Genomic DNA, 23,321 nt, shown 5'->3' on the forward strand with positions numbered 1-23,321 from the left:
GTCCGTGTATTTCAGAAACATCAAATAAGTTCTTTGTAATGTATAAATTTATTTAAAAAAATACAATACCGTACTAGCCATCGATATGCCACTTTTAAAATACGGTAGCGACAATGGATTATATGCATGGCCTTTGTCCGACTGTCTGTCATTATCATTTTGATGATTGTTACTCTTCAAGTGCTATTGCAACATGGTATACCTTTTCACAGCTTGCAACATGGTATACCTTTTCAAAGCTTTCACTGTTTAAAACTTCAAACAAATATACGCAGCAGTAGGTAGACATGTGTCACTCACTTCAATGATATGGTTACATGTATATTTCGTGGTCAAAATAAAAAAAAAAAAAAATATTTCGTGGTCAAAGGTCATATGCAACTTATAAATATGAGGTCGATATATATTCTTTGTATAATAATTGATTTGAATCTAAAATAAAGCTGTTTAAATCTATATCTCTTGAAAATGCAATTTGTTTCTATCGAAATGTGATTTTTTTTATTCTTCGCTCTTCGCTCGCTTGAGAATTTTCCTAAAAAACATATTTATTTTTTTTTCGCTCGCCTCGTCAACTTAAAAAAAAATCCGTAGACCAACAAATCAATTTGGAGTGGCCTAAATACATGTTTTACTCGTGGTAGTTGGGAAGATTTGAGAATTATAATTTCAAGTAACTGCTATTTGAAAGTTACAAAAAGATATTATATGTTGTCCTATGTTGTGTGGGGAGGCCGGAGTAACCGGAGGAAACCCCAACTGTCCAGTAGGGTGACCATTAACCAAATTGTCGTGCTTCCGGGAACGCGGATTAAAGTGGTCTTGGTGAGAACCGTGGAACTCGGGTCTTCTGCATTAGAAGCGAGTGTACCAACCACAGCACGAACCGACAGCCACATTGGCTTATTGTACTCACATAGAACCATTATCGTCTTGAGTGGAGATGGGCAAGCGTGAGAATAAATGTTTGCCGAACAAAAATCCAGAGTGGTCTGAGCGGGATTCGAACCAGGAAACTTAAGATAACTAAACAAGCGTCCAATCACTAAACCATTTTCTCCTTGTATACACAACATTGCCAAGCACTTATTTTTATGCCCCCCTTCGAAGAAGAGGGGGTATATTGGTTTGCACATGTCGGTCGGTCCGTCGGTCGGTCTGTCTGTCCGTCCACCAGATGGTTTCCGGATGATAACTCAAGAACGCTTAGCCCTAGGATCATGAAACTTCATAGGTACATTGATCATGACTGGCAGATGACCCCTATTGATTTTCAGGTCACTATGTTTAAGGTCAAGGTCACAGTGACTCGAAATAGTAAAAATGGTTTCCGGATGATAACTCAAGAATGCTTAGGCCTAGGATCATGAAACTTCATGGCAGAAAACTACAACGGGCGAGGAATGGTCAGGGGTGATAACCCCAAAAAAGGGTTTGGGTAAGGGTTAGGGTAAGGGGTCGGGTTAGGGTAATGGTTGGGTTTAGGCTAACCCAAACCCTAACCCGACCCCTAACACTAACCCTTACCCTAACCCTCTAACCCCCCTTGCGCAATACCATACCATGCCTCGCCCGTTGTAGTTTTCCGCCTCCCGAAACTTCATAGGTACATTGATCATGACTGGATGATAACCCATATTGATTTTCAGGTCACTAGGTCAAAGGTCAAGGTCACAGTGACTCGAAATAGTAAAATGGTTTCCTGATGATAAATCAAAAATGCTTACGCCTAGGATCATGAAACTTCATAAATACATTGATCATGACTGGCAGATGACCCCTATAGATTTTCAGGTCACTAGGTCAAAGATCAAGGTCACAGTGACTCGAAATAGTAAAATGATTTCCGGATGATAACTCAATAATACTTACGCCTAGGATCATGAAACTTCATAGGTACATTGATCATGACTGACAAATGACCCCTATTGACTTTCAGGTCACTAGGTCAAAGGTCAAGGTCACAGTGACTCGAAACAGTAAGATGGTTTCCGGATGATAACTCAAGAATGCTTACGCCTAGTTTTTTTTTAATTATTCCAGATAATTTGTTTCTGTATTGGTATATCATCATTTTCCATCATTTATCATGCACGAAAAATGTTTTCTTTAAGATCTCAGATTAATGATGAGTTCTTTTACTTCAACTAGGCATTTTGATACACAACTGGCTTTGAGGGAGTTGAAGAATAGGTAAATATCTAACATTTGTAAATCACCATCGGCATAATCTTGTATGATTCGCTTTCTTGCAATTTTACCTGGTTTTTCTCCCACAAACATTTGAAACAAATCGATTTTATTTTTGAATTTATGTCTTGAGATGGATTTGAGTAAAACTGGTGATGGATATGCACGCTTGGGTATTGCAAAAAATAATCAAAACTGTATTTTTTCCAATTAATGATAGTTTCAACCATTTCCATGTATTCCAATATGTTTCAAAGCATGATTTTGTTCAGGAATATTTAATGGCATTATGTCTGTTTGTTCGTTGCTAAATGATATCCCTATATATGCGGCATGGTTAGAGTTCCAGATGAATTCGATTTTATTATTGTTGAGAGCACCCTTTTAAAGGGTATTTCATTTATGCCGGTTTAATTTTAGATGTTACTGCAAATGATTTTTTGATTATATTTCATACGATATACGCGAACCGTCTAGTGTTAAAGATGCGTTAGTAAAAAATTGACTGTTTTAGTTTAATGACATCTTCATCCTATGACATTTGACAAATAAAATAATAAGAGTGCAGCAAAGGTTAGTATGAATGTCACCAAAGATGGAAACACAACCTGATAATTTCACGTTTTTAAGAACGTCAGTATTAAAGTGAAAATTGTAGCAAATTGACATGTAATAATAATCTCCCCAATTTAAGAATTGTTAACAATATCTTACTCCATACAAGACAAAGAGTTGATGTGCGCTTCAATCGTTCTGTAATTATGTACGTTGTCAATGGTCATTGTAAGTTGTCCAAAGTGTAAAAAACCACCGGAACGTCCGCCATTTTATTTTTTTAACGGGAAGTGAACCTTTGGTAGATTAGACATCGTTCAGTTTCGTTTTGTGTATAATAGGGAAGAAAAGGTTTCGACATGTACATAAACTGTAGAATGATTATTACGTTCAAACTGTTATTTGATGAATTTTGTAATAACATTTTAATCGCGAGGGAAAGATTACGAGAGATATTTATATAACGTAAAATTAGTTGCTGTTAAATCATATAAAATGTTTACAATGTTTCACCAAGTTAAATTGTGATTGGTTGACGTGAATTGAAGTTTTGTTTCGATAAATCAACAACACAATGGTCGATAAAAATCGTCTCTTATAACATTTTGTAAGTTTAAGATAGGTCTAGAGTTTCTAACCTTTAAGTAAAATCCTGCAATTCTTAGAAAATTATTTTAAAAATTCACGTTTTTAAGACAAAAACTGAGAAAATACCATAGTGATAGAAAACAAACTTACATAACATATACATTCTTAGTGAATATTTTGTCTAAGAAAGTTTCACCGACCAAGGTTGTCTAAAGGTTTGAATGTACCCTTTCTGCTTAAATGAATATCAAGCGATGGTTACAGAATAATGAGAAGTAACAAACAAAACAAGAAAAACAAACATATAACTTTGACCTTAGCTTCTAAATATATAAAGTCGTTCAATCTCGTAAATAATAATTATGTAATGAAAACATTAATTAAGACCCAGTTCAAATATATCAAAGGAGCATGTAATAGTTATGAGAAATATTTACTTCATCTTATCAATAAACAAACAACGGACAGATCTCTACTAAATTTCTGCAAATTAAAACAAGAGCATTAACACACGTCCATCAAATCAGAAATAAAATTTAAATCCGGGCATTAACTTTCTCGCAAAATACCAAGCTCCCTTGATACGTGTTTCGGATTTTTTGATTGATAAAGGATGTTTTGCAATATTTCATAACTTCTTTTTTCATGTATTTGTACTTAAAATGTATTATAAAAAAAACTTTTCTTTTTGATAGCCTTTTAGATTTTCATGCAGTCAACTGTTTCCGAAACATTTACTTCAGAAGATACTTCCCTGAATCTTGCAAATAGACTTTCAACGCCGTCGGCGCTCTCGTTCAATGATGCTATTTTGAATTAAAAAATACACCCTTGTCAAAGTTCGATTGGTTTGGGAACAAAGGAGCATGTGGCGTTTACTAATTTAATGCCAGTTGTCCCCAATATTAATCCAACAGCATAACGTATTTTAGTGAACTTGGGATCCGACGGTGGCGGAACACAATAGGGCATTGTGTAAACTCTTAAATTTAAATATTTGTGTTACTCAGGCACTGGGAAACAGTTTCTCCGCGTGTTTTTTAAATTCACTCGCCTTCTCAAAACGCAATTTTTATTTTAAAATACCACGATTATGTTATTGTGCCTCGTCGGTAACACATGTGCGTATTACATTCTTGTGGTGCATATCAATAAATGGTTTTAATAACACTTCAGAATTTTATTAAGAATCAGGTGTTAATGTCAATTAGCCATCATGTAATACGCCAATGACTTTGTATCAACCAGCTAAACTTAAAATAAGTTTATTGCTTACGGATCGGATATTACAAAATTTCTTATTGTTCTCTGTTTGACTAACATTTTTATTAAGGTCGGATTACATTTGATAACATTGATATACGAGCTAAAATATTTAAATTCAAAAAGCTGTTAAAAGCTGTAGATTTGTCATTAAGGTAACAGACAATTATGTATTCGGTACTACGTTCAATAATACGATTATTGTCGTTTTATGTAATCTAAATCAATAAAACGGCTGTCACTGGCGAAAATAAACGTATAATATGTAGCATATGTATCAAAGCAATGCATGTATTATAAAATACAAATGACTCACTTAATCACATTGAGGTTTTAACGTTCAACGTAAACTAGAAAACACTATGACCTATTTTTTTCTTACTTTACTGTCAACCTATAAGAACTAAATCGTGAATATGATGGAGTTCAACGTTAATATGTTTATGTTATCAAATTCACTTAAAATACACACAATCATATTTGTTAATAGTTAATCTTTGAATATACTTTATATACATCCGTTTACTTGTAAATTATAATCAATTTAAAATATTGCAATTATGTTTTAAATAGTCATTACATACATATCTTATTGTCATTAGTGTAATAAAGATACATTAAGAATAATACATAGTCAACTCGATTCTGCCTTTGGGCGACCATGGGTCAGTTGTATTGATTTGCAACGCGGGTCATTGATCGTTAGAACGTATAGTACAATTGGTTTTCTGTTACACTTACACGACTTAAAGCAGATATGTTGGTTCATTGCACAACACTTGAGCAAATGCTTTAACGTTGCGATTATCATTAATGGTCGTAGATAGGCATAGTTCAACAGGCGGTGTCACGTAATATTGAGTTCATTTGAATGGTATTGAAGGTTTGACAAAGCGAGCACATCGGCCTCTAAATGTACATATATAATACACCATAAATACAATCAAGTCAAATAAAAAAATTATGACCGATTGAATGAAGTGATAGATAGATAGGACAATAAGTGTAGTAAAAACACGAAGTTAAACCAAATAATGTGGTTTAGTGCACATCGTATATAGGGTAACTTTAATTTTACAAGTACACTGTAGTTTATTGATATATTGCATTTTGCAACTAAATTTTCGAAAAGATGTGCTTTAACTGAAGTTATTATATAATTAACTATTATATGTTTCAATACTTTTCCGGATTAAAGCATGCAAAGTAGTTATAATTGTTTGGAATAAGTTTCATATTGGTAATAAAGCAGACATTTATAAATTCATTTTACCGCTTTGCAATTGGTGTTCCCGTGTCAAGTTACATGACTGAGTATTACATCTTGTCTGTCCTGTAGAAACTATGTTGATAGTGTTACATGAAAACTAATAATGCCCAACTAATAATAAATTTACATGATGCACATTGCACAAGAGTTCGTTTCAACTGGCACCATATGATTGTTAGTGTAGAAACATTGTAGAAACATTGTAGAAACATTGTAGAAATATTGTAGAAACATTGTAGAAACATTGTAGAAACATTGTAGAAACATTGAAATACAATTAATCTTAGATAAACTAGTTTAGTTTGGTTTTAATATGCTTGGCTTGAAGTTTATTTCTTGTCAATATATTTTTCTATGTTCTGTAATGTTTTTGTTTTCAGAGCATATATTCGCATAAATTTGCGTAGACTTACGACTACAACCAGGCTGGTTAGCTAAGGCGATAGAACGCTGGACTATAGAATCGAGGATCGTTTGTTTGTTGTTCGACCTGGCGATATTGCATGTGAGAGGATTGGTCCCTAATTTATTTCTACGGTATTTCTCCGCAAAGCTCTGAGGAGGACAGATGCCAGTTACTGTCATAAGTATGTGACTTAATACTGTAAACCAGCTTCATAGCTGATGTGATATTGTAAATAAATAAAAAGTTGTTGCATCTTTATCAGTTTAGGCATTTTTTGTGATGATCTTTTCCACTCGCTTACAATTTGCGTTCTGATTTATTGGTACAATTATATTTTTGAACAGCAAGTAAGAATACATTTAAATAAGACAGAAACTATTGATTTTAAAACTAATAGTAATTAGTTAAAGCATGCAGTTCACAACAATGAATATCCAGTCCACAATACACTAGTTTAAAAAATGGTTTAAACAAATATAATTGCCTGATTGTTTTTAAAATGCAACTTATATTAAAAAAACTTCAACAATAATATATAACACTTCTCTCTTACAAAATAAGACTTCGTGGAAAGAAATGACTGTTACATATAAACGCAATTACATAACCATTTCATCCCCTCATACACGAATGTTCATTCAAAGGAAAGTTGATCTCCGTTTGAAGAGCTTGTTTAGCTTCATTATAATACTCTTTCTTGGTATCATTTCTTCACCTGGCAAAGATTGCAAAGTAGCCTCCATTTATCCACTATCATCAACATCATTTGACTCATCATCATATTATACATTCTCCTTTCTGTCTGACTTTCCACACTTTCCAAACCATCAACGTTTGCAACTGATGGTAAACTTGTATTAGGTTGAGTCGCCATGATTTTACTGTGTTGTCCTACCGGTTTATCCACATAGGTACAGGGCGGGCAGTTTTGAACCTGGATGGCACTGTACGATTTTTTGGCCAAAGGGTCATTTTTTCAACGAGGCAGAAGTTTGATGTAGGGTTGGACCACATCTGGGTTTTGCCTACAAAATTGGATGTTGATAAGATGCGTTTAAATTTTGTGTCATCCATACGCTACCTAATTCAGCTTAATTAAATGAACTTTAAAACTTTATAGTTAATTCATTTTAGAAAACCAATACTTCCTCCATCGTGACATGTTGAATCATGTTAATAACACAACAAGAAAAGTTCTCAAATCAATATTGTACTCAAAATTGACATACAATCATTAAGAAGAGCTTGAGTTGGATTGTTTAAAGGAAGTATTTTTGAAAAGTACTGTGTGATATTAAGATGAAGATTTAATTGAATGTGAATTATAATCAATCGCATAGCGGTCACTCCTTACAGATTAACATCAAAGGCCCAATTATAAACAAGTATTACAAATAAAAAGTATATATCTGCAATATATGGATACATTCAACTTCAGATACCTTGAACTTCAAAAGCATCTGTCTTTTCTTGTTTCTTTTAAATTAAAGTTAAACAGTATTTTATTACGGGGACTTTAGTCAATCAATCTACATTTAGCAACTTCTATCATCGCTTCATTATTAACAATAGAAAGTTAACACAGACCAACTCACCGGAGCCAAAGATTAGATAGAAGATGGTTGCCAGCATTATGATTCCTGCAGTGAGGTAGAACACGTGGGCCCAACCAGCAAGGTCCTGCAGTAATTACATAGATCTATGAGTTATATTCGAGGTTTGATAAGCTTTCTTTGCAAATTCTCAACATCTTTGTCTGACTTTATTACCCCCTCTGACGGGGGTATAAGGTAACCACTATCGACGTCAATCCTTTAGTATGTCCGCCCGTCTGTTTGTCAGTCTGTCTGCCTGTCTGTATGTCCGTAGACACAACCTGTCCGAAGAAGTTCTCATACTCTGTTCATCGCAAGTTAACTGGATTGTTCCTAATGATATGAAGTTGTGCATGAGCATTTATTATCGATGTACGTGAAAACGTCCAAAATGTTCAATTATACATTTATTTGTGTAAAATATTTACTGTTAAATTAAAACTCTCTGTGCATTTACATTTAGTCACTTAGAACAATTGTTGCAAAGAAATAGAAAAAGACGTGTGTTTTTATGTTGGTTATTTACATGATTAGAATTTAAGCAGTATTGTCCAGTGTATGTATACATTAATACACTATGATACCGAAGATACGTTTTCAAGATTATATAGTTGTCTTTCGCAGGCGAATCATTAACGTTATTTATAGAATTGTGTAAATTGTCAAAATGATATTTCTTCTTTGATACATTTTGAAGCTGTGTGTCGCAAGCTCGTGCAACGATTCCCTAGTAGTCAAAATACTAAATCGCACACTAAAAAGTTCTCAGCCAGCTTACATATAATGACCGTAAAATTCACGATATCGCCGCGATAGCTGTAATTAATAAAAATAAACCACTATGAAACAACACTGTCCAGATATTTCATATTTGGCATGGAACACGTACATTGAACCTTTACTTTATTTAATAAAATCATGAAAAGGGGTTCAAAACTGGCCAACTCATCAAGTCATATAATTTATATACGACTGTATAGCAAAACAACTTTAATTTATAATGTCCCTTTGAAATAATTAAAACCAAAGTTTTAATACTTGGAACGTACAGTTTATTAGGGTTATCCAGTACCTGTTTTAAAATAATGGACATTGTTTCAAAACTGGCAATGGCATAGGGTCCAATTTGTTAATTATTATAACTTGCTCCAAGTAATACTATATGCTGAGTTGGAAGGTAGGGGCGGAGGAATACACAACTGCTGTTACAAGCCCCAGTTTAGAACTATAATCCCCGACTAATACTATTCGATGCACGATATTTAAGCATTATAGCTCATTTCTTTCCTATCAATTGTTAACACAAGAGAATTATGGGCGCAATATTTGATTTCATTGCTCACAGTAGTCAAGCTTCTTTTTATTCTATCAGTTGTAAATGTAGACATTTTCGAAATATACTTGAACATATACATGTATAGATTCGAGCGCCAGTTATACTACCTGTTTAACGGTCAGGTAGCCGGTTACTATGGGAACAAGGATGGATCCGATGGATCCAGAGGTCGCGGTCACCGCAACAAGGACGCTGGGTTGAGATGTCGTAATGATTAACTGACCAACCTACAAAAATGATTTATATCTACAAAGATACAAACGCTTTTTAAATGCATCACACGTGTTGTTATTTATCCAAATTTTTAGTAAAAAGGACACAGCTATAAATTGTATGATTGTATAAATTGTAAGATTTGGTCACCAAGAACATATGATATAGACCTTTAACTAAATTTTTCATCGAAACAATACTCAAGTATATAATTATTCGAAACAATATGTCATGGTCATACAAGGGCGAAAACAATCCTAGAAACAAAGAAGACGCATATCGGAACAGTTAAATTTAAACCTAATAATCTAACAATGTTGATGACTCATCGTAAAAGTACCGGCATTATACTTAGTACCGTGGTATTGGTCATTGAATGATGACAGCTACAATCTTATTATACACAAAAGCAAGGTAAACTCCGCAAGCGAGAAAGGGTTGCCTTAATTATTTTATCATTTTGTCAAATTTGGTTACTGTTCGGACTAAAATACACATTGACAGATTTAAATAAGATTTCTCGCACACGACAGGGGTAGACCAAATGTATTTTTTCGAGTGTAAAATCCGCCTTATCTACGAACCTGACACGGCTAGACCGAACGCGCCGAGAGACATAGTGAGGACTATGATAACAGCTAAGCCGCCCGACAGAGTGGTCAGTACCAGGAAACCCACGCATACAAGTCCGAAACCTGTACACAAATTAAATAGTCTGAAGTCAATCACTCCTTGGGCGAATAGATATGGATAGTTAACAACAAGTCCGAAATAGTGTTTTTCACAAAACTTTTTATACGTTACGCTAGTGTTTTTTTCATTGCAATAAAATGTTTTATAACCCTTACGATGTAAAATTGTAGTCTCTCCGCAACCTCTACCCGAAAAAAATAATTTAACGCTTTTAAACAAAATCTACATAGGCGTCTATGTATGTGTTAGTTTGTGAATCATTGAACGGAAACTAAAAGTTGACACCACAACCGAACCTCCAAACGCTGTACGCCAATGGTCTAACCGTACGTTCCTCATCACAGAAGGTATAAATATACACAAAAGAGGAATTGTGTGTGCCAGATAACTAGCAATATGAAATATTACCGACGCCGATGAGTATTTTTCTGACCACGGTGGCTGTGAGATATTTCTTGTTGAGGAAAAAGTCAGCCAAGATGCCACTCACGACGGCCAGTCAAGATGCCACTCACGACGACCATCACAATATTTGCCGCGTAAGGCAAGCTTGCCAGTGCACCAACCTGACAACAAGAAGGAGCTCGATGAACTGATGACACAAATGTTGGACACAGTTTTCACTCTTATTTTTACCTTTTTTACTATTGGATTTTTAGTTTCACAAATTCACATGAAGTCAAAATAATAATCCAGAAGATAAGAACACACATAACTATGAGATCGATAATCTCCTCATAAAAAGTTGGTGCTTAGGGACGTTTTAGAATTATGACGTTTTACTCTTACGTTTTGCTTACTAATGGTCAGAATAATGATACATTAAGACGAACAAGGCATGAGCGGCTCTCAAAAATGCTCTTTTGTTGTTAATCTAAGGAAAGATCTGGTGGAAGGGAAATACATAGACGAAAAAAGGTTAAAATTTAGCATAAGACCAGAAAATGTAAACACTGTTTTATTTTGGCTTAAATATAAGGAAAATAAAGCATACGGCTAGAATATAGCAAAACTAGCAATAACTCAAATCGTAGAAGCATGGGGCTAGAAAATATCAAAACACTAACAAGCATCCAAACCGTAGAAGTGCGTATTTTATTATTGCAAAGTATGGGACAGCAACACAGACAATTATTTTTAATTTACAATATTAAAAAAATCTTAACATGAAAATGACCCGGTCATGTTTACGGTTTGAAGCAATTTATGACAGTTAAACGTAAAACGAAGTGCCGCAGGTTTAGTTTTAAAGAGTTAAAACAGCATTGATTCACAAGAACTCACCTCAGCAACGTTAAACCCTACCGTGCTCAGATACAGGAGTCCGTTGGTCAACAAGAGATCACGGACCCACTGACTAACGGTGTAACATAGGCACACTGAAGCCACGGGAAGTGACGTCAGGATAGACTTCCATGGAACTTTCATTTTCTAAGAAATATTTATACATTCTAAAATGATACGTACCAGTTTTTTCCTGTGCATTTGACTTAATGCAATATTTATGGTTTGCGGCTGAAAACGCATGACTAGACCTTTTTTAGTATATTTGCTTTAGCCAATGGACTAGAGTATCGCAAATCAAAAACACGTATTGCATTCAGGTGCGTGTTTTTCAAAAGACTGTATTGACCGGATGTTGACAGACGACATAGATAACATTTACAATAGGTATCATGTTTCGTAACAGCCTATGAAAGTATGCGTGGCGCAGTGGAAGCGCTTCCGCTTACCGATCATGACGACATTGTTTGGAATCTCTGCGACTTAAGTCTTTTATGTACAACTTTGTTTTCCATCTATTAAAACGAGTTCAGACTTTTAAAAACATTAAGTTTTTGTAAGTAATCATAAATCTGTTAACAATTCCATTAAAAACGCGAATGGGAACGATATTTGATTAAATAATAGCAGTTTCATAACGTGTTTCATTTTTGCCATCATTCCAATAAATATGTTCCTATAATATTTTGCATACTCAGTTATGTTTTTTAACAAAGTGAATCTCATCGTATTTGATTTTGAGATAGCATACTTTTTCAATGTATTTATTAGTGGGGTACGTTACTTTAAACGTTTTAATGGATAGATAATTGTCTTTTGTCTTACTGTTTTTTAGGGCTGTAATATCGTCAAACTGTGGGACGGAAAACATTTACTTTGCGATTTTGGGCAGCAAGAGAGGGGGTCAAATTACAGTATTTTTATATTAATCTGCAAATAATGTAACATATTATTTGAAAGCATTTTAATTATTTGAATAAGGATTAAAGACTTAAAAATGTGGGCTCTAAGATATATGGAATATGTTGCGTATGTAACGAATTCGGTAAATATAACAACAACAACAACACAACAAAAACGAATTGTTCATTCCTGCTTACATAAAAATTAAGCGATTGTATTAAACAGTATTATAAAAAGTAAGAATCAAAACAAAACAAACAAAGATGTAACTTGGACCTTAGCTTACGAATGATAAAGTCGTTCAGTCTCTTAAATAGAAATGATGAAATGATAACGTTTATTAAAACAAGAGCATAAATAAACGTCAAGCCAATCAGATATAATATTTACATTCGAGCATTTACTTGCTCGCAAAATACCAAGCTCCCTCGATACATATTTCTTATTTTCCGATTGATATAGGATGGTTTGCAATATTTCACCACTTTTTGTTTCATTAATTTGTACTTATTCTAAAAGAAAACTGTTCTTTTTGATTTTCATTCAGTCAACTATTCCTTTAACATTTTCTTCAGCAAAAACGTCCATGTATCTTGCCAAACGACTTTTAACGCCGTCGGCGCTCTCGTTTATTTAACATGGGCTGCCAGAGGACATCAGACTTTACCGTTTAATAACAGGCTTTTATTTATCAAATTTATGCCCGGATTGTTTTCTGTTAAAAGTTCGAAGGTTAAAAATACTTGTGCAGGTATATGCCATACATAAAACATTAAAGCTGACAACGAAAACGTCCACATATTTCGCACACTTTAATGTAACGAAAACGGATTTCGCACAGTTTAATACGGAATTGCTTGTACTCTTTATTATCATTTCAATATTATTTATAAGTATATAATAAATTGCAATTTGCACGTTGAAAATATCCGTAATACACGCGTATCAAAGCGCATAAATATGTATTATTGTATTCAAAATATATTTGCAAATCTACGGATTAAAAAAAACAAGTTCCTCTTTGGTATTTTCTCAAGTGTATTTTTCGCAAAATGCGTAAGAATAAAAGAATAACAAATGTGGTACCATCTGGAACGTTATTCACATTGTTAAAAAAGACTTACATTGTAATGCCTCACCTAATTATTACGTTTCAGATACAAGTCGTATAAAGCTACGCTATATTTTTTTATCTCTGTACACAGTGACCTATCAAATACAGCAACGAAGCAGGATAATAAAATACAAAATAATTGAAGAAAATGTCTTGGATCTACCAACAAACACAGCTTCGAAAGCCATTTATGTGAATGATTCAACTCACATTGGCATTGACAATAAAAAAACATGAAAAGGTCCAAGATGATATACAAATGCAGTCTAAGCTATATTTCAACTGGCCATGTGTATAATTTTACTATAATGTGCCTTTCAGGTTATAACCTTCATTTGATGTAGAATACTACACGTGTTTATCTTGATTATATTACGAAGAAAAAGAATTACTTTTTTTCTTAAAGATCTTTTGGATATCTTTGGATATATTCAAATGCAAATTATCGCAAAATTTCTTAGTTTTTAGATAACAGATTAGTATTCTGTCTCGAATTCGCGTTTTGACCTCTACTAGACCCGTGTACAGAAGTTTATGTAAAAGAGGTGCCTTTTTGTATGAAGGGGTACACTAAATACACTGCTAACATACTGCTTATGAATCTCTCACGTAGTAGCATGTTGCTACATCATGAAAGCGAAACAATCGAGCGGAATACCAAATTAAGTTTCATACCTCATAATCATGGACGTCATCACCCTGTGCATGCGTCATGAATTCAAACTCCGCATCGCTGATGTGGGCGTGATGGGAAGGTTTCTCATAAGCGAGATACGCCCATAGCAACCACCACATGTTGCACAGTCCGCCTAGGTAAAACCTTGCTTAGTTAATTATCCAGTGATGCATTAAGGCTACACTTAAAAAGAATCACTAATTACTATAAATATTTTGAAAGTTATTGATTGTCACAGAAGTTGGTTTGGATGCCTTATTCTGAATAAAAAGTACAAATGTTATACGGGAAAGCCAAATCGTCTATATATTCGTCATAACTGATGAACTTCTGATGTTCATTTACATCGACCTACCGAAAATGTAGAAAATGAACTGCCAACTAAGGTAGTGCGTGATAACGCCTGCGATTGGAAAGCCGATAAGAGCCCCAGCGTCGCGACCTGAAGTCGGAAAGCAGAACGTGAACACCAAACATGACGCCTCAAGTGGTTTAACAAACAGGTATATAACGATATAGAGGTTATGTATTAGAGCAAATTTAATTGATGATATATTTTATGAAAACCTCACACTATGTTTATTCCTACCATGTTTCCAAAATTATTGTTGCAGGATGTTATTGATTTGAAAGAACATTTGATGGAAGTTTGCATCTATTTGAAATAGTTTTTAATTATGTATGTTTAAACTGGATTTAAAATATATCTTTATTTCAGTTAAATATCTATGAAACCAACTGTTCCTCTGATGCAAACACAACATATGTTCCATAGAGAATAATAGGTTACTGCCCAATAGTTTTTTAATATATCAAATGATGCTTAGACTAAAAGAAAGACATGGCTTGCTTAGCTTGACATATTACACATAGATAGAGAAATAACATCTTTTTCTGTTTGTCATACATTAACATTTAAGTTTTAAAAGGAAATAATGAAATATAATCGCTAAGACGCTGCTTTTTAGATGTGAATAAGATGCTTAGAATTTCAGGTTAATATTGACGTCATGAGCAATTGAGCTTAATATTTGTAAAAAAAAAACGTTATTTGCTGTATTGGTTGCTTTGTGTCTAAAATATAAAACATATTGGTATCAAATTGTTTGTTTTGTTGAATATAATTCTATTTTTACAAAAAATAATGACAAATTCAACCTACCTCCAAACATTCACTGAATTATAAACTTCATGTTTATGCGATATACAAATATATTGGACAGCGCTACATCAGGCAGATATCATTGAAGTGGAATATAACACAATGATATATTGGTCTGATTTATGATAACTTATTAATATGACAATTTAAATGTACCAACGTTCAGTTGGAAAAACAACATATGTCGATACATTTGCAAAACCATATCATTAGATATATCAGCTTAATATGTTAATTATCAGCTGAGCGACACCTGGAAAATCTATTCCAATTACATGAATTATGACACTTGTGAATTTACAATCAAGTTGTGGAGTTATTATAAGACCATATTAACATTAAATAACAGACTGCAAATTGCTAACAAGAGGGCCAAGATGGCCCTAGTTCGCTCACCTGAGAGGAGTCGGTTCATTCAATCTTTACTAAATGTCAAACTTTACCTAGATATTGTCCAGACAAACATCCTGGTCAAATTTCATCATTATTGAACCAAAACTCTGGCTCATGGAGTGTTTTTATTTTTGAAAGATTCGACCTGGTTACCTATATTTTGAGTTGACACCCCCCCCCCCCCTAACCAAACATCACTTTGCTTACAAAACTAAATATGACCAAGATTCATAAAATCTGAAACAAAATTGTGACCTCTAGAGTGTTTACAAGGATTTTGTATAATATAATGAAAATTTGGACAATCTAAGGGCAATAATTATGGCATATATTATGTGATTTTGCTCATTATCAAACTTGACTGAGATCTTTCAGCAACTTTGATAAAGAATGCTTGAGAAATGACAATGCTAGAGTGTTTACAAACCAAATGTGGACGGGCGGATAGCGGACAAAGACCAATCCTAAAACCTCACCTGAGCAATCAGGTGAGCTAAAAAGTGTGTTTCACCGATCTGAGCCATTTTTCAAATTGTCCGAGAAATCAATAAAACCAATGTATTGACTAAGTTTCACGATGATTAGGCAAAAATGTGCCTTCTATAGGGTTCGATCACAAGGTTTTTCTCTAGTCGCATAAGGAAAACTGCCCCACGACCCTGGCGGCCATGTTTTTTGACTGATCGGGACCATTTGCGAACTCATCTGAGATATATATAAAACCAATCTTTTCACCAAGTTTCATGATGATTGGGCAAATAATGTGACTTCTATAGTGTTCACAAGCTTTTTTTACTATATAAATATAAGAAAACTGCCCCCCCCCCCCGGCAGCCATGTTATTCAACTGACCGGAACCATTTTCGAACTCAACTCTTGTATCAAGAAAACAAATGTTCTGACCAAATTTCATGAAACAATGTGACTTCTAGAGTATTCACATGTTTTCACTATATACATATAGAGAAAAATGCCCCGCCCACTGGCGTCCATGTTTTTTCACCGATCTGGACCATTTTCAATCTCGTTCGAGATAGCAATAAAACCAATGTTCTCACCAACTTTCAATGATGATTGGGCAAAGATTGTGACTTCTAGAGTGTTTACAAGGTTTCTCTAAAGCCAAATAAGGAAAGCTGCCCCGCCCACTGGCGGCCATGTTTTTCAACGGACTGGAACCACTTTTAAACTCAACCAACATATCATTAAGGCAAACATTTTGACAAAGTTACATGAAGATTGAGCATGAACTGTGACTTCTACAGTGTTTACAAGGTTTTTCTAAGCATAAATATTGGCGAGGCTTGCCTATGAGTAGTTTTATTTGTGTCGAGCCGCTTATCTTGCAATTCTTGCCGAGCCTGTATAAAACAACATAATTACTTGATTCTTAATAATAGCGCAAACATCGAAAAAATTTACTTCTTCAAACGCTTACTTAAGAGGAATAAAACATAGCAGGCATAGCGGCATGGTGTAAATATATTAAGACTGCAAACTTGCATACGCAGATAGAAATGACACAACATCAAATCATATAAGTTTATTTATTATTATTTATTATAGTCTCATCCAATATTTACATTTATCACAGATTTGCATATATAAAACAATAAGATAAAACATTGGCCACTCATAGAATAAGTTATAAGAGACTTATACATGACAATCAATATGCATATTAAAATCTATATTGCCACCACCAATCTTACTATTTGTCATACAAATTTGTTGCCGAACATTATCCAACACTGTGAATTGTGACATTATCGCACAAATAATTAACCACCAAGAGAGAACATTCCACCATCATGACATACCATGATAAGCTGATTAGTGGTGATAATATATTCTTTTAACCTAGTATAAACTTACAATCAGCAGCCAATTGTATAAACGATTTAACCATAGTTAATACTTTTACTATGGTTAAGTTAATACTTTTACTATGGTTAAAATGAACCGTAGTTAAGCTAATTCAGCAGCCAATTGTATAAACGATTTAACCATAGTTAATACTTTTACTATGGTTAAAATGAGCCGTAGTTAAGCTAATCCAGCAGCCAATTGTATAAACGATTTAACCATAGTTAATACTTTTACTATGGTTAAAATGAACCGTAGTTAAGCTAATCCAGCAGCCAATTGTATAAACGATTTAACCATAGTTAATAATTTACTATGGTTAAAATGAACCGTAGTTAAGCTAATCCAGCAACCAATTGTATAAACATAGCCAGGACGGACTTAAGACGGATATAACCACAAAATAATAGTGTGGGAATAAATACTGCTTAGTTCATTTTTTAATTTATACAATTGGCTGCTGGATTAACTTAACTACGGTTCATTTTAAACATAGTAAAAGTATCTGCTATGGTCAAATCGTTTATACAAGTGGCTGCAGTTATCAGACTGTAGACAATTGCTCTGTATCAGATTGAAGGGAAGTAACTATTCAGACCCTATCGTTAAAATATCTACTTTTAAGCCATGCAGAGTCATCTTTCCTTCATCAACATTTAAATGCGCTAAGAAGCAAGTTTAGTGCATTATTTTAATCCCAGCATATACAATGTACTTTCAAAATGTATTTTAAAATCCGTAAACTTGATACATTGCATATGACCTATAAGTGTATGTGTCCTAAAATAGCATTTTATGTACCTAACATTACTTTCTTAAATATTTAGAAACACGAGATATATAAGCATTTCATTATGACTCAGTTTTCTTTCCACATATTCAAATCACAAATAAATATCACAAGCGTTTTATAAATGAAAAATTAAATTCATTTGGATGGAGAATTGGTGCCACACTGTGTAATTAAAAACAAACGGTCAAACGTCGGTAACATATGAGCCGCGTTCTGAGAAAACTGGGCTTAATGCATGTGCGTAAAGTGTCGTCTCAGATTAGCCTGTGCAGTCCGCTAAGGCTTATCAGGGACGACACTTTCCGCTTTTATAGTATTTTTAGTTTCAAGGAAAATCAAGTTTCGGCGGAAAGTGTCGTCCCTGATTAGCCTGTGCGGACTGCACAGGTTAATGTGGGATGACTCTTTACTCACATGCATTATGCCCAGTTTTCTAAAAACGCAAACGCGTCTCAAGGCGTCTCTGCTTGTTGTGAGAAAATTGGGCTTAATGCATGTGCGTCAAGTGTCGTCCCAGATTAGCCTATGCAGTCCGCACAGGCTAATCAGGGACGAAACTATCCGCCTTAACTGGATTTTCGAGTAGAAGAGACTTCCTTTAAACGAAAATTACCATAAAAGCGGAAAGTGCCGTCCCTGATTAGCCTGTGCAGACTGCACAGGCTAATCTGAGACGACACTTTACGCACATGCATTATGCCCAGTTTTCTCAGAACACGACTCATATGTTTATATTTCGATATATAACTATATAACATGACTTTCGTAATTATATCAGGCTAGGGAACAAAGGGAATTGCAATACTTACATGAAATGAAAATTTTAAGAGAAACTAATGCAATATAAAAAAATTATTAAATTTTAGAACACAGCCTTTAAGCATGAACGAATTAGCTGATAACCTTTTTTAGTAGGCACACGCACCAATTATTTGAAGCTATGAGTGTAATAAGGTTGTATACGCTATTTATTTCTGTATTGAGATACGATAGTTTCATGCTCAACATTTTGATTGTATGGTTTAATCAAAGCGCTGGAGGAACTGAAGTTGTTCGCTTTTGCATAATCTTAGACGCAACTCAGTTTTCAAAATTATGTTCTTGCTAAATATATCGCGAGTTTGAAATGAACACAACCCATTCAAATGTATAAAGACTTAAAGCACATGTCGAGATGTGTTTTTTTTTTCAAATCATTAATTAAAATGATATTTAAAGCTTCATTTTGGGAAAACAGGGCTTAATGCATATGCATTAATTGTCAACCCAGTACCAGAGACCCTCTTAAAACGAAAAACACCATAAAATCAAAAAATGCCGTCCTTGAATAGCTTGTGCGCATTGCACAGGCTAATCAGTGTGCACAGGCTAATCTTATTTGACATGCATTAAGCCCCGTTTTCCCTGAAAGCAGCCAATATGTACGGATTTCAATAATAAACGGGCAAATGTCGTCGCACAAGCTGTTAAACACTAGACTTGCCAATGTCGTCGCACAAGCTGTTAAACACTATTGATAACATACACACACTCGCTGTCTGCAGTGTACCAGTGGTGAAGAATAAACAGGCAGATGCGGTGGTTATCGTTCCTAGCTTAGTAGAGTAGACGCTCCTAGCGTAGTTAAGAGCAGACCGAATTGAATTTTATGGCAGTAACATTAGCTGTCCGCTGCGCGAACAACTAAAAACGATATACAATATCTCTCTAATTTTTAAATTAGCCAATTCAATAGTGGAGTATCTAGTGTAGGGAAAATGTCACAACATTTTATTGGCTGTTGTAAAGGTCAAGAAAAGTGAAAAGCTGGGTTAAACAGCTACGTCAAAAAAATTCGCTAACGGGACAATGCTCTCCGATGTAAAACATGTTGATTTTTGGCGCGCTCTGGAGAGCGGCGACTAGTATGTAATGCTTTTTTTTCGCTTATGGGAGGGGAAGTTATTTTACGGATCGATGTATATATTTTTGTTTTAAGAATATCTTGCATAGTGGTGATTTTTTGTGTAAATTAGTGTAAATAAGTACTGCATTTGTGCCTATTACATTTATTTCAACATTTATTGCCTATAATGCAAAGCTAATTGTTTTAATTAATAACTGATCCACAACTGATCACATGGGAAAGATCACAGGACTGGGCAAATACGCGAAACTTTCCTGTTTTGTATAAAAACAAAACATAATCAGAACATATTTATTTTGTGGTTTTTCTAATTTGCTTATTTAGTGGAGAATCAATGTAGTACGATATTTGACGACCTATCGCGCAAGCAAGTTTATTGGAAGGCGTAGTGGTACGAAAACGTACAATGTATTAGTTTATTAATAGACATATAATAACGATCGCTATACACGACATTTTTTTCAGTCAGGTTAATAAATATAATAAGTAGACATTGTTAAATCCATTTTACTACAATGGACATTTTTATTAAAATTAATGGATGCCGCGTGGTGACAACGTTAATTAAAATTTCTTACATACTTAAATACCTTATAAAAAACACAAGTGTTTTTATATTAACAAATAAATGCAAACACCACACCTATTATCCATGTATTTTTATGGTTGTCTATCATAGGCCCTAAGTACTATCCCTACCACATATAGAGCGCGAATCGCGACACGTATTATTGATTGTAACAATGAGTTGCGATAAAGGAAGCAGCCGCTTATCAAGGAGGAGCTGTGTCCCAGCAACCCGTTTCCCAAGAGTCAAGCACTCCTCGGAGTTTTTTTTTAAGAACCACATATAGAGCGTGAAGCTCGACACGTATTACTATCCATGTTGTATGGGCCCTTTAGCATTATCCGACCATTACGTCCATAGTTATCTTCCTTAGAATTTGAGAAATTTTTAAATCGTTGTTCGAAGTCCAAAATTTTCATCCGATTGTTCCCAAACTTGCACAGGTTTTTTTATCAATGAGGACCCAACCCAAACTCTATATGAGCAATATCGGACCATAAAAGTACAGAATTATGTCTCTTTGAATTTAAAAATAAAAGTGAAAAACTGCTTGGTTAGATGATTATGTCAACATTTTTCATCAGATTCTTTCCAAACTTACGGTGTCTACATATCAATGAGTATTTTTACCTCATTTAAAATTAGAAACATCGAGGGACAATAAGTCCAGATTTTTTTTCTATTAAATTTGACGAAAAAAAAACAATTTCCACTTGTTTAAAAGATTTCACAACTTTCGTCTGAATCTTTCTAAAACTTGTTAAGTGTTTTATATCAGTATTACTCGAACACTATTGAAAATGATGAATATCGGAGCAATTAATCTATTATGATCTTTTACTGAATTTCAAAGTATTGTGAAATGCAGCTTCTTCATGCAATTTACAGTTTTCCTTCATTTTTTTTTCAAACTTCTACAGTGTTTTCATATCAACCCCTATCGTAAATGAGCAACGTAAGCATAAGCTCAGAATCATCTCCCCTTGAAGTTGAGAAAAATATGAAATACCGCTTTCAAGATGAAGCAGATTTTTTAAAACCTTCATAGTTCTGTTCCATTAATGAAAACTGCACACGGATGCCAGTAAAAAAAGAAAACCAATGAACTATAAAATATTTGGGGGTTACAACACAAAATCATAGATAATGGTTATTTGGGGGTTATAACACAACATCATAAACAATGGCTATTTGGGGATTATAACACAAAATTATAGACAATGGTTTTACCAGTATCTTTTTCTATTTTGTAAAATATAATCGGCCAATATATTAATATTTACAGTAGAAAAAAAAATCGTTCCATGTAACTTCATTGAGTGCCTTTTGATTGCTTTGCATCAATACTTACCTTGTATATATTGCAGACGTTCCAAATGGGAATTCTCTTTTTAGGCTATTGGCTTTAGCCAATTGCATATATAATCGCAAATCAGAAATACGTCTCGCGGCCAGGTGCGTGTTTATCCAGGGGTAAAACTGCCCCGATATGGGATGTTGGCAAACGAAATAGAAAAGAAATTTAACATATAATTTTATATTGCTCACAATTTTTCACCAAGAATGTTTTTTCAAAAATCTTCTTGTAAGATTTTTTTCTAACTTTAGTCAAATTTTCTATGACCAGTTTTAGTGAAAAACGTTCTTAAAAAATAAAACAAATTTTGTTCGTAAAACGATTTATTATTGGCAAAAGCTACATAACGTTTACAATAGGTATTATGTTACGCAACTGATAATGAAACTTTGCGTAGCGCAGTGATTGCGCATCCGTTTACGGATCCTGTCGACACGGGTTCGAATACCGGCGACGTATTTTTTTTTCGTTCAACTTTTTTTCTTACTATCCAAATTAGTTAAGTTTATTAAAACATTAAATATTTGTAAGAACACATATCTTATGACATTTGAAAAAAATGCAGTTATCTGTTAACAATGCCCTTAAATACGTAGATGAGAATGCGAGTTTGATTAAATTATCGTAGTTCCACAACATGTTTCATATATGCCATCATTCAAATAAATACAATAAATATGTTCCTAAAACTTTTTCTTACTTTTTGCATACTGAGCTATGTGTTTTTAACAAATTGAATCTCGTTGGCTTTGATTATGTATTTTTTAAAAGGGGTTCGTTGCTTTAAATAGTTTTAATGAATAAATAATTGTCTGGTTTCTTGCAGAAGACTGTCGAGTAGTTTAAGGGATGTAATATCGTTGATCTTTGTGCCGGCAAACATTTACCTTGCGAATTTGGGTGGCAAGAGAGGTGTCACATTACAGTATTTTGATATTAAGCTGCAATTTATGTTGCATATTATTTGAAATTATTTGAATAACTTTGATAAGGATTAAAAACTTCAGAACGTGTGCTACAAAATACAACGTGCATGTATGTTTATGTGTATGTAACGAAGTCGGAATATAGAACAACAACAACAACAAATTGTTCCTTTCTGCTTAAATGAAAATGAAGCGATCGTGTAACAGTATAATGAATAGTAACAAACAAAACAAGAAAAAACAAAGGTATAACTTTGACCTTAG

General features: G+C 34.0%; 1 long non-coding RNA gene across 1 annotated transcript; it reads right to left on the minus strand.

Moving 5' to 3' along the window:
• Window positions 1-6,714: 6,714 nt before the first annotated feature.
• Window positions 6,715-10,601, minus strand: LOC127865275 (uncharacterized). Its single transcript, XR_008042564.1, has 5 exons — window positions 10,518-10,601; window positions 10,001-10,111; window positions 9,311-9,430; window positions 7,868-7,952; window positions 6,715-7,297 (listed from the first exon to the last, which is right to left on the minus strand). It is a non-coding gene; the product is annotated as an uncharacterized LOC127865275 (long non-coding RNA).
• Window positions 10,602-23,321: the final 12,720 nt, after the last annotated feature.

Source organism: Dreissena polymorpha, chromosome 1 (genome assembly GCF_020536995.1).
Source record: "Dreissena polymorpha isolate Duluth1 chromosome 1, UMN_Dpol_1.0, whole genome shotgun sequence".
NCBI classification, from domain to species: domain Eukaryota; kingdom Metazoa; phylum Mollusca; class Bivalvia; order Myida; family Dreissenidae; genus Dreissena; species Dreissena polymorpha.